We start from the raw sequence: 12,537 nt of genomic DNA, 5'->3' as shown, positions 1-12,537 counted from the left end.
CAAGGCTTACAGCACTACATATTTCATCCTGGAGACTACCTAAGGCCCGCGGGTACATTCCCACTTCTTGGTTCCAAACCAACCGATCCGTCGCCGATGAGGCTACTTAGAACTGATAAATTGGTGGTTCAGTCATTTCAAAAGGTTTGAAGGAGATCATGAGCTCACCTTCCTGGTTAATTAAGATCGAACCTACTTCAAACCAACAAATTAAGGAGAACATTCTTTCCAGTGCAAATCAACTGTCCTCTTGAATTCAGGCTGACTCGGCCTCTTTTATTTTTCCGATGCAGAAAAGCTGTAAAAACCTAGTGTAAAATAATACAAGTTTCCAAAAAGAAAAAGAAAAACTTAGACATGAAAACCCGATCTTGTACCGATACTGATGATAAGTACTGTTATTCATGCATGCGTTCTCACTGCTGCAAACTTCTTTGATAGATAATGTAGGCAAAGAATTTTAGTTGATGGATGTCAGGTTCATAATCGTCCGGTATATTACAATAGATATGGTTTTTTTCCAGCTCAATCAAGCCGGACAATTAAATTGAGCGCACCATTTTTCCCAAAAGCAAACAGATATTTTTCTTTAAAAGTTCCGGAAAATTCTCGCATATCACGAAATGATAAATTTTAAAAGCGAGGTTCGTGTCACGTAGCTATCCCCAGAAAGAAAAATACGGAGCGCAGGAACATTTGGCGACTGTTTTCTCAAATATAAACGATCAAAAAATTTCTTAAACAGCTACACTTAACCAGTTGGTGTATTCCGAGTGCACGCAATTGTCCCCCAAACGACGGAAATTCAAGTTTGGCGGATTGTAGGAGGGCCTTCGCTTCATTTATTAAGATCGAGAAGAGCCACAAATAGGGTGAGATATGTCGACTCATGTGTCCCTTTCTACCCCAACGTTTGGTCTGCAAGTAGTCTCACATTCCTATCATCTTCATTGGCCTCCCCCACACTAAACAGCCTTAGTTTTCTATGCCACACTACTTGGCCCACTATCATACAAAACTTAGGCCTCCGGTCTGAGTGCGCGCCGTTAAAATCTTTGTTTTAAATTGAAAAGGCTAGAAACCAAAACAACTGATCACTTAACAACTCACCTTATAAGCCCCTCAAAATTTTTTACAATTCTCAATAAAGGACTAAACTTTTGAAGCATTACAATTCTTCTTCAATAAAAAACACAGATTCATGGATGTGGGATGTCTGAGTGTTGAATGAGCTCTGATACCACTGCAACTATTCAACAAACCTAAACCCATCTCCTAGAAGTTTTGGTTTCACCAAAAAAAAAAAAATACTCTGAACCAAAACAATCGATCACTTAAAAAAAATTATAAATTTTTAAAGATTTCTCACAATAATCAATAATACGAAAGTAAACTTTAACAGTGTAGCATTCGGATATATATAATAAGGGAGCCCGTGGATCATTTGACTGTAAAAATGTATCCCTTCTCTTTAACCAAGTAGTTTTGACGAGCGTGACATGCTGGTGAGCACATGATACATGTCACTAACGGAAAAATATATGTTTCCTTCCCCGAATTCATTGTTCAAATTTCTTATTTACCGTGTTAGATTTTAAAAAGTGGGAAGGTTACAATTAAGATGAATTCACAAGTGGAAAAGAAAAAAATCAACTGTTGGTAAAAACCGTTTTTGACATTTAAACGCTAATTAAATATTGTAAGAACCGCCCTGGAATACTTAACTTGCATCATTTCTTTGATTTTCAATGCCGCGTCTCTAATGAATAGTACAAAATTCACGAAGCTTGAATGATGAATGAACCATAACATTGTAGGACCTGTATGGGGCTTATTTCATAACTATGTTTCAAAAACTGAGGAAAATTAATTTTGTGACATTATGTTTTTATGTTTTATTAATATGCCACAATTTTTAGGACAAATTCATGAAATACTCAATCTTTATGAAAAATTCGTGAAATACTATATTATTGTTCTTGATGACGAACTTCCACTTTGATTGCGATATGACCACCTTCAAATGATGTTGATTTGGGTTTTTAATATACGGATTACCTGGTAATGAAAAGTCTAGCTTTGTTCAAGTGAACTTAATTGCAAACATTTCCAACTTTGCTTTTGAAATAAGCTGGATGATTCATCAATCAACAAGATATTATTTATTTAATTTGAGCTCGGCCCAAGTTATTGCTAACTTGCAATTTTTTCATAAAAGAACTTTTGAGAACTTTAAAATATGATATATTTCGACAAGCAAAACGGGCAACATCAAGTTATTTCATTTTAACGCTAATTTCATTTTAACGCTATAAAAATATCCCAGACGGAATTGTTAATTTTCACTTCAATATCGGAAATTGGAGTGGTCAGAAAAAATAACGAGTCTGAACGACTTATAAACTAACAACATAAACATTGATTTGACCTTCCGTTTGTAGAAGCTCTAACTTTTTCTTAGCCTTGCAGATTCAACTCGTACCAATTGATATAATTTTATTTAATTTGTCCATGTCATTCTTCATGATTAATTATTTTAATTAATTTGTCAATAGCTTTCCTTCGTCTTGCTTCAGGAATGACTCGTCAACACCTAAATCTTCACAACCCACACAAAAATAAACTAAGAAATGTTCATCGTTAGTGTTACCCATTTTTAAGTAAATATCTTGATCGAAACTCTGACTTCGTAATTTTTGAGCAATACAAGTTGAATTTGGAAGAACTTTAGGAGCATATGAAAAAGAGTATTTGACACTATTTTCTTATTTCTTTAATCTTTCCTTCTCTGAAAACTCAGTTGCAACAGAATTAATATACTTTTTTGCATCCTTTTGTTCAACTTTATAAAGCATCCTCGATAAAATCATTATCTCTACTTATGACTAACTTCTTGTCCCTACGCACTGAATCGTACATATTTGCACTTCCATGCAAATTAACCAAAGATACAACCCCCTTTTGTTTTATCATATGATCTATAGTGTAACTTTAATTAAAAATGCTTGTATACCTTATACATATAGAAAGTATCAGCTTAACTATTGGGTTGCAAAACTATTATGCTTCTTAAAGTTCAGCTGTAAGTCACTCTTTTATGTTTGACATATATTAAAAACATAAACCAGGCGAGCAATTACAACATTCGAGTAACATATTTTTGTTATTCTGTGAATTTTTTAGGCTTTTCATTGTCATAATCCACTTTCGAAGCATGTAAGCCATTCTGAATTGACAAAACAACTCATGTCCTTTGCAAAATTAGTTGTCAGATTATGCAACTAGTAATCACCACTTCCATCTAACCTTAATGTCATTCAGATGTATACAAAAACGACGGTTCAATTGAAACTTAAAAAAAAAACTTGTTGCTTACAAAATGGCCTCAACATTAATCACCCTAAAATTCCCATCAAAAGTGGTAAGAAACGTATTTCCTCGAAAAGTCATGACACTAAGGGAAACACATGCATGAACTATATATGATCTGAAAACACTTCTTTGCGCGCGGTTTTCGAAATTCTACTAGGTAACATTTCAAGATGATGTTTCCCATGAACACATCACTAGAAATATTTATAAAGATGATCAAATAAGGGCAATCTTTCAACATATTTTATTTATAAAGAAATTTATAAAAACCATGATTATTAAGGTATTCATGACTTAGATGGCACAGCTAAGGTTAATTCGCATGGATGCATGCATCAAATTAGCATATTAGCATTGGTAGTAAAATCCATGTGCATATTTTTGTATCGTCATTTGCTTTTTAGTGTATTTGATTCGTTAATTAAATTATCATTTTCAAAAGTTCATGTTTGGACTAAACTCTCCATTGGATACCATATCCTCTTCCGCCAAAGTTACAAGTCAATTATTTGCTTTCTCGCTCATGATCTCATCAAATGTAACCAGTATCTCATTCTTTCACGCACGTTCGCAAGCGCTAATAAAAAATATAATGTTGAAAATTGCGATCGATTTTTTTCAATACTAACTAAAGATCCGGCGTTTTCATTTTTCTTTGTAAAATATTTTGCATTTTCCTATTTCTATTAACGTCTCGAACTCGCAGTCGCCACAAATGAAATCGTATTACTTAAGATTAAAGTGTTGAATATTAGAACAATCATACATTGCTGATTAAAATAATTATAATATGATCATCCCCGTACTTTGACCTTCTTGTCGATTGCTTTGTTTTTTCAGACCTTGCTTTTTAAATTCATGGCCTTTTGCATCTTTGTAGGTGATCGTACTTCACGTACAATGCATGTTTCAAATGGAGGCTTAGCTTTCTTGCAGATCTTTATTCCTCTTCTTGGTTGGAGCCGCCCTGAATTATTTAGTTTTGCTTTTAATTAAATTTTATTTGCTAGCTATCTGCAACAGTGAGATTCCGAGGAAACTAGAAAGTTGTAAAGTTTGTTCTTAAGATAACAACAGAAGCTTAGGGTCCACATAAGCCTCTTTCAGGGTTAATCACGCACAAAGATCTACAAGTAATCGTTCGCCAAGTTTGTTGTTAAGTGAGCGACAAAATACTATTTTGCCTATAATCTAAAAAAGCTCGAAACAGCGACGGTTTGGTGTGAGAGAAGTGTTGTTATCTTTTCACCTTTTTTTACTTTCCGTAGCAAAGACAACGAGGAAAATGATATGCCCAGTCGTGAAGGCTTTAACATTCATCTAACTGAAATGCATTTTTAAACTTAAGTATCCTCCTAAGGTGTGTTTGGTGCACATGGAATTGCTCACTAGCCTCATGTGAATGCCCAGTGGATCAGAGGATCTATCCAGCTTGAGTCAATGTTTAGAAACTCGCCAACTCAAATTGACTCAGTTGCTTCAGCCCTCTACCAATTCCACCCAGTAGCGGGACCCATTTTTTTGCTGAAACTCGCTTGTTCTCTGCAATATACTTTGTATTTTGTCATTAATAAGGTCATTTATTTGTTTGTTTCTTACTTTATTTTTTGCATGAATCTTCTAACTTACTGTAATATAAGAATTTAGAATTGTTGTTCATTTATTAAATTTATTTGTAGATTATTACAAATGAAAAGTTAAGATTAATTAGGCTTAACTTCATTTACAATGTATTTATTTCAAATTCTTAGGACATTGGACTCTTTACTTTTGGTCTTTCAGTTTGGCATAACCTTTACATACAGCATACATTTTGAGTTCATTTATGTATTGATTCTTGCTACATATTATACAATTATGAAACGGGAGCAGCAGCATAATTGTCTAATATCTTCTTTGAGAAAATGTAATTTAGTAATGATATGATGTTAGATTGGCTTCTATCTGAGTTGTACATGTGTTCAAGACATTTTACAACTTTTTTATATTTAAATCACAAGTTATACGTTGTTGCTTTTTTATAAACAATATCCAACAAAACTCAGTCCTAGTCCTCGTCAAGAATGGATGAGTCGAGTCCCAAGTAATCGGGTTTTAAAACATTGGCTTGAGTTTAATGAAAACAGAAACAAAATCGATTACAAAGAAAACCGGATCGGAAGGGGGAAGATGCCATAGCTCCCCCTTCATGCAATGTCATAAATCACTGTGAGCTTCCTTCGACCATTTTTTCAAATGGCATATCTACTATATAAATCCTGAACGTGATTTATATATTTGCGGATAAATATTTGCGATTACTGTGATGCTCATTAGTTTACACGAACATCAAGTGAATATTTTTCAGAAAAAAATAATAAATAAATCTCGAAAAAATTAACATATATATCCTTCCACAAAAGGATTGCGGATACAAGATGCAACTGAGGATCTTAAATCCATTGTTTTTAATGTGTAACCTAGATCTTATAGAGATCAACTGAGGATTTTGACAAGCACATTCTTTGATGGTGCTTCGGATCTAAGATCCGAAGCTATCAAATTCAACCAAAAAGCGCCAGCCAGGAGATCTCGGTGCGTCTCAATGTGCAAGCAATGTAGTCATTTATGTGAAATAAAAAAGACCAACTGTCTATAAAAAAAAAAAAACTATATGTCAGTTAGAGTTACAAATTTTGTTTTCTTTTGTGTCTTTTTCGTTAAACTAAATAATGAATTGATTGCACTCGCCGTGATTAAAGAATCTAGCTACTGTTTCATGAACCAGTGTTTGGAAGAAAAAGTTTTGTGAGTAGAAAGGATCCATTATTAGGTATAGCAGCACTTTTGTGAAGGCCAGCTTTGTTTTCTCGACTTTCTGAAGTCGAAGTCTGCATTGGAGAGCATGATTATCGTTTCTTTTCGCTCTTTCTGTCACTCCATCACAAAAGTTTCGCCAAAGTAAAGAAAGCTTTAGCTGGGGGCGCTGGGAGCTTATGCTTTCCAGATATCACTTGGCTGGAACCTAATATGGTAGGTGGCAGCAGTGTCACGGACGAGTAGCCCACGTCTGAGTGTGCCCGTCAGTCGCGGCGCAGATCAGCCTGGTTTTTCAGCAAGGTCCAGCACAAAACGATCGGCTATCTACCGGCCAATATTTTACGGGCTAATGGGATGGTGCTGCATTGGTGTATCTGTCTGTCGATTGCCTAACTTATGGGGGATCTTAACCCCACCCTTTTTGGGCTCATACACCTGACAGACCGGGTCAATGCTCAGTCCACCCTAGGCCCGGTGCAATTAATTGGTGAAGCGGCCTAATTAGTCGAGCCTATCTCGTCAGTGGGTCAATCCAGAGTCTCGAATTCAGGTCATAACGGCCAAGCAAGGCCCACTTGTCTCGCTGTTATGGTAGGGAATCTACTTTGATTTGTATGGAGCACACTTTTCACTTCTTGATATAGTGCTTTTCACCTCCTGTTCATCTGGAGAATTATTCACAGAAACCAACTGTTTAGGTACCTCTTGGATCCAAGCAGAGATCAAAGTTTCTAGCCACGATCACGATTTCTGTGCCAAGCAAAGCTTTTACATGGATAGGACGTATGTTTTCAAATAACCAATCTTTGTTCATCGAAGACATGATATAACTTGAGGAAATGATTAAAAGTGATCCGTCAGCAGCGAAAAAGCTCGAGGAAATTTCAACTACACTACCACTTAGATCATCGATCGGCATTGGGCAGCAATCTGCTGCATGACACTAACGCCTATGAGTGCCACCAAAGTGAGCAATGGACTACCAAGTTTTGCTTCCCTGACAATTACATTCGTGAATGCAATGAACAGGGTAAGACGGTGGCAGTAAAAAGTGGAAGCTCATTTTTTGCCACCATGCTCGTTAGATGTAAATGAACGAAAAAGGAGTTTGGACCACAGAATTATTATGGACGGGCAGCAGGACCTGCAAGTTGCAGATGCCAGATCATTTTCAGCAACGAGTGAGTAACCAGTCCATCAATAGCGCCAGAGTTTACATAAAAATGATTGCGTACTCGAGCAACCACCCTGAGTAAAATCTGCATCTGCATGTCAGCCCACATCTTCTTCAACATACACACATACACAAAGGGGCCAGGAGATTCGCCTACAGAGGCTTCGGAACAAGAAGTTAGGCTTTCAATGGCACATGCAGACAGAGAGAGCCACCCAAGCAGCTGACAAAGGATAGCACACTGCAACTGTACTCCGTCCTTTACATGTCCTGCCGCCCGAAGCCAACCTTCATCACCTGTGAATTGCGGACGACCAAACAGTCCCATGCAACAGTAGTAAAACGTGGACCACACCCCTTTGCCCCGGTGATTGCTGCTGCTCTCCTTCTCCTCATCTTCCTGCGCGCGTTACCTCCGAAAGCCCCTTCGAGAAACCCTAATCTGAGATCAACACAGAGGAAGTCAACACGTTTCGATTTCCACAAAAGAACTATTAACTAATGTTTCCATGTACGACAGCACGATTCTCCTCGTTTTTTCCTCCTCTCAGAGACGCCCTTTATTGCTGCACGTTTAAAGTTGAAGTTAAGCATGGGGAGGAGCAATATCACTCGAAAAGGTTCCCTGATCAACTGACCATCATCGTTTTCAACACCTCTCTCTCTCTCTCTCTCTCTCATATTGATTTAGATTCCTTCATGACAGTCACAAAATAAGGGAAACTTTCGAGGAAGAAAATTTCACCCAACAGCATCGGAAGAGTCAAAAGAGTAAAAAAAAAACGGGCTTTCAAATTCTGATTCTCGTCAACATTTAGAGCCAAAGATAGCTTCCACTTAGTCACCTTCTTTTTCTTGCTTTTGGTACCATGCAAGGTAAAAGGCGAAGGCAAATAAATGCCCGCATTAATGCATGGACAGCGACCAAGAATCGATAACGTAGCGGGCCATCTTCCGCGCTAGTGCGCAGCTTGGGGACCAAAGAGCTCCCGTGGCCTCCTCCCCCCCATCTTCCGTCCATGTGTTCCTCACATGGTCACCATGATACTTCTCCTCTCAACCATGCACATCAAATCTCCTTTTCCCCACTTTTCCAGCCCACTTCCAGCCGACTTTGCACGCATTAGATAAAGATCAGTGTAATGAGCAAAGTGAGATGCCTAAACTGTGAAGAAGAAGTTGTTAAGAAGCTCAGAAACGATAAGGACACTGCTTGAATTAACCCCATCTAGTGTATAGATATACAGTTGTGGCTTCGTGTCCGCTTGGGTATAAGAGCAATGATTACCTATGTATGTTCGGCATAGGAGTTTTTCTAGAAGGCAAAAATGCACCCATGAAGAAGCTAAGAATAACCTAGAAAAAGAGTACCATAAGGCGGACAAGTATATTAAGTGAATTAGCGCGCGTGTGCTTGATGCTGCACAGCATAAACATGAACATACATGATCATAGAAATCAACCAACAAGTGAAATATGAATGCATGTGCTTGTGCTTCAGGCAGCACGATGTAAACCTTGACATACACGAAAATAGAAAGCAAGCCCATTGCCGCTTTTACTGGTTGTGGGGTGGTTTGAACACAATGCATAAACATCCAAATTAATTCAGATCAGAATGTCTTCTTCTTCTTCTTCTTCTTCTTTCTGCTAAAGAAGACAGCTGTTTGCCGTACCGTTCAATCAAAAAGAAAACAAGAAGTGGAAACGAAAACGATACCAACATAATGCACCCTAGACCCTAGTAACCTTCTTTATATCAACAAGGGAGCCAACTAGCTACTTCATGCCAAAGAATCATATCATATTCTGGTTCAAACTTTGGTACAGACGCTGATTTGGAGACATCACAGAAATAGAATGTGAACCAATGAAGATGACAAGGCCCCCAAAGGCTCCAACAAATAATTCACTTACCTAAAACGTGCACATCTGCGGAACACAACCAGAAAATGTAACGGATCACCTAATCCCTCGTTCACAAGGAAAATAAACAAGTAGGCTTCATCAACAGAGCGTGAAGGGACTCCATCCAGCCTTGTACAGAGGAAAAAAAGAAAGAAAACAATCACCTCACTGTACATTTTCTCGGAAAAAGTTGGGTGATGGAAGCAATATTATTCTCCAATTAAAGGGGGGAAAAAACGGTTTGCGCGACGCCACAAATATCGAGAGGAAGATCATCAGATCCTGAAGATGTAGATCTTGATGCGATGTTAAAAACGATCCTTGCATCAAAGAAAATCTGTCATGCCATACCTCTAACGTCAACAACTTAGCAAATAGACATTAGGATCTACCACGGGGACTCATATCAGAAAGTATTATTGTAAACAAAGGAATACAAACGAGAAATAAAACTTGCAAAAGGATGAAATTTTATTTCCTCGAAAAAGAAAAGAACTGATCATGTCGGTGAATCAATAGATCGTGAAAGAAACGGCGACAAAAACGTGCACGCAGGACGATAAACTGGTTTTTGCATCAAAGAAATAAGACCTACCCTATCATGGCAAAACTTTTACCTACATCATTGCACCAATCTCGCCATTGCATAAACTTCAGGTCTCTCACCATCATTTCCCCCTGCCGACTAGAGAGCTAAAAGAAAAACAGTAGGAACATGAAAATAAAAACGAAAAATGGCGACAAACCTTTGCTATATTATATACCGCGAGTGTTCAGGGAGTTCGAGGGCCATGGCGTTAATGGGGAGTAGGATTTGGGGGGAATGAAGCCTGGTCCGAGAACGGCCACACGAGAAAACAACACCGGTACCAGAGAAAAAGAGAAGAGATGGAAACCGGTTGTCTTCGCATACACGTGAGACCGGCCTCGAGCCAGACAACATTCCCCACAAACACAAAAAAAAACCTCCCAAAAGTTCCGCTTAAAAGTTTAGGGTTTCTTCCGAAGTTGTCGCTGCAAAAAAGCTTCCCGCTTCCCTCCTGCAACGGAATGATGACCGCCATCATCACGATATGAATGAAACGAGTGATGACGCCGCAGGGACGGGAGGAAGGTCGGGGGAAGAGGGACCTGGAAACCGAGGACTCGCAAGGCGGGCAGGATATAGAAAGAGAAAGGCCGGGGAGAGGTGGTGGTGGAAGGTAACAAGAGAGAGAGAGGGGTAGAAATTGGCATCTGACGTCCCGAGGCAATGACGAAAAGGGATAAAGGCCCAAGTGCTGTTTACACGAATGACCACAACCCTTTCTATAGCTCTGCTCTTTTGGCCTAAACACACACACACACACACACGTGATCTCTGATCTCTCTCTGCCTACCCTCCCTCATTCATACAGTAACTGGAAACCCTAAGGCGTCCTTGGGTTCCTAAACAGTGCCACCACAAATAAGTCCCTAACCTTTTAACCTTTTCATCTATCAGTGCTGGTGAAGGACTGGTCTATGGCGATTAACCCTCCCTCCACGTGCAGACGCTTCCAAAACACAATTATAAAAGTATGATGACTAGCAGGGAGTTCTTTAATTTGGTGCGGAGTGGTTGAACTCTTCAATTAGTCTTAACGGGGAAAAAAGAAAAGGAAGAGCAGATAAATCTTCGCTCGTCTGACTGCTGCTTCGTCCTCTCTTGCCTTGTTTGTGCCTTTTCGCCTTCCCCTTCAATTAGGATTCGTCTGTCATTTGCCGCATTAATATTTGCACATGTCCAACGCAGGAAAAAAGAAAAAGAAAAAAAGAACTGCTGCTTTCTACTCACAATCTTTCCGTCTTTTCTTTCCTCTCCTTCTCGATTGGAGGCATCCTGTTTTAAACGCAAGTGTAATTCACTCAACACCATGTCAGTATATTAGATATCAAGCGTTCTATGGTGGGTAACTTCTTGGCAATTCGTTGAGAGATTGAAACTGCCTAACTTATTTCTCCCCTCCTTCCTCTTCCTGGAATTTACAGTTGCTTTAGTATCTGGATGATCTTATGATTGCTTCTATCAACATAACCCCATCTGGATAATATTGCATACATATGGAACTAAGAAAACGGAAAAACACAATAAAACATAAAGAAACTCTTTTGACAACAAAAAGGGGTAGGCTGTGATTCATTTCTTTGAATGAGAGGGAGAGAGAGTGTCACCGCCATGAAAACGGAATGATCGTGTGTTCGTGTCAAAATATAATCTAATCTAATCTAATTAAGGAGGTTAATTTGCATATCCGACAAACAAGTCTGGTATTCTTGCAATTACTTGAATTCCCGAACGATCCGCTCGTCAATTCCCAACTCTACGCCACTGTGCCTCCAGTCAGCAACCTGCGTTTTCCTGTCAGACTTTTTCGGGAAAAGGTAAAGCAGTTATTTCTTTTTGTGCACGAAATTCTACAAATTTGGTGGCCAGAAGAGAAGAATGACTTGCATCTCCTTGGATTTTTTTCAAAACAACTTTGTAATTGCACAAGAACCGTATCATTGTGTTTTACAAAGTTAACTTAACTTTGAGCTTCCGTTCAAAATGTCGACGGTACCATGTGCTCCCTAGGTTTCATAACAGATGAGAAGACGAGATTCTAACGATAGCCCACGATATTTTCCTTTCCAGTATTTGAAGCAACAATTTTTTCTACCTTTTCATTCAGAGTTTTGGATATTAATGTATAGCTTTTAGGGCAGTTGTTTTTCATATTTATACGCAAAATGTATCTGCGACAGCTGTGGTTGGGCATGTGAGCATATGGTCTTACAAACTCTGTCCCATTTATACTAAATCGGTTCATATATTAAAGTGGACATGCATGTTCGACCACTTAATTTTCAGCCTTGAAGCTTATAATTTCTGACAGCGATTTTAAGATTTGAAGCATAAGAACATATACGCTTGTGGTTAAACTTGAAGGATTAAACCACTTCCTCAGTTCATAGAACCAGCTGCAAGCTACATTTTGCTAATTGCTAAATAAGATGTCATGGATGTGCTCAGCATGACTCGCACGTTTGCTGAAAAAGGCATCCAGTTGTTTCACTAAAATTTTCCCTTTTAGTTTCCACTCTCTCTCATCTAGAGCACAATTTTCAGGAATTGAATTGATTTCCGAAAGATCGTTTTTGAGCTCCTAAATTTTTTAGTTCCCCTTGAAAACCTGCTCATCACGCAGATCTCGAGGAATCCAATAAATTTCAAGGTCAGATTCCTAAATATAACATAAATAATAAGTAAATAAATAAATACT

At 38.4% G+C, this 12,537-nt stretch overlaps 1 long non-coding RNA gene across 1 annotated transcript; it reads right to left on the bottom strand.

The window, feature by feature from the left end:
- Positions 1-7,050: 7,050 nt before the first annotated feature.
- Positions 7,051-11,211, bottom strand: LOC126410348 (uncharacterized). Its single transcript, XR_007574168.1, has 2 exons — positions 9,871-11,211; positions 7,051-9,382 (listed from the first exon to the last, which is right to left on the bottom strand). It is a non-coding gene; the product is annotated as an uncharacterized LOC126410348 (long non-coding RNA).
- Between the last annotated feature and the right edge of the window lie 1,326 nt (positions 11,212-12,537).

Source organism: Nymphaea colorata, chromosome 9 (genome assembly GCF_008831285.2).
Source record: "Nymphaea colorata isolate Beijing-Zhang1983 chromosome 9, ASM883128v2, whole genome shotgun sequence".
In the NCBI taxonomy this organism is placed as follows: Eukaryota; Viridiplantae; Streptophyta; class Magnoliopsida; order Nymphaeales; family Nymphaeaceae; genus Nymphaea; species Nymphaea colorata.
The sequence above is the reverse complement of the archived record's forward strand: the minus strand, read 5'-3'. Positions and strand labels throughout refer to the sequence as shown.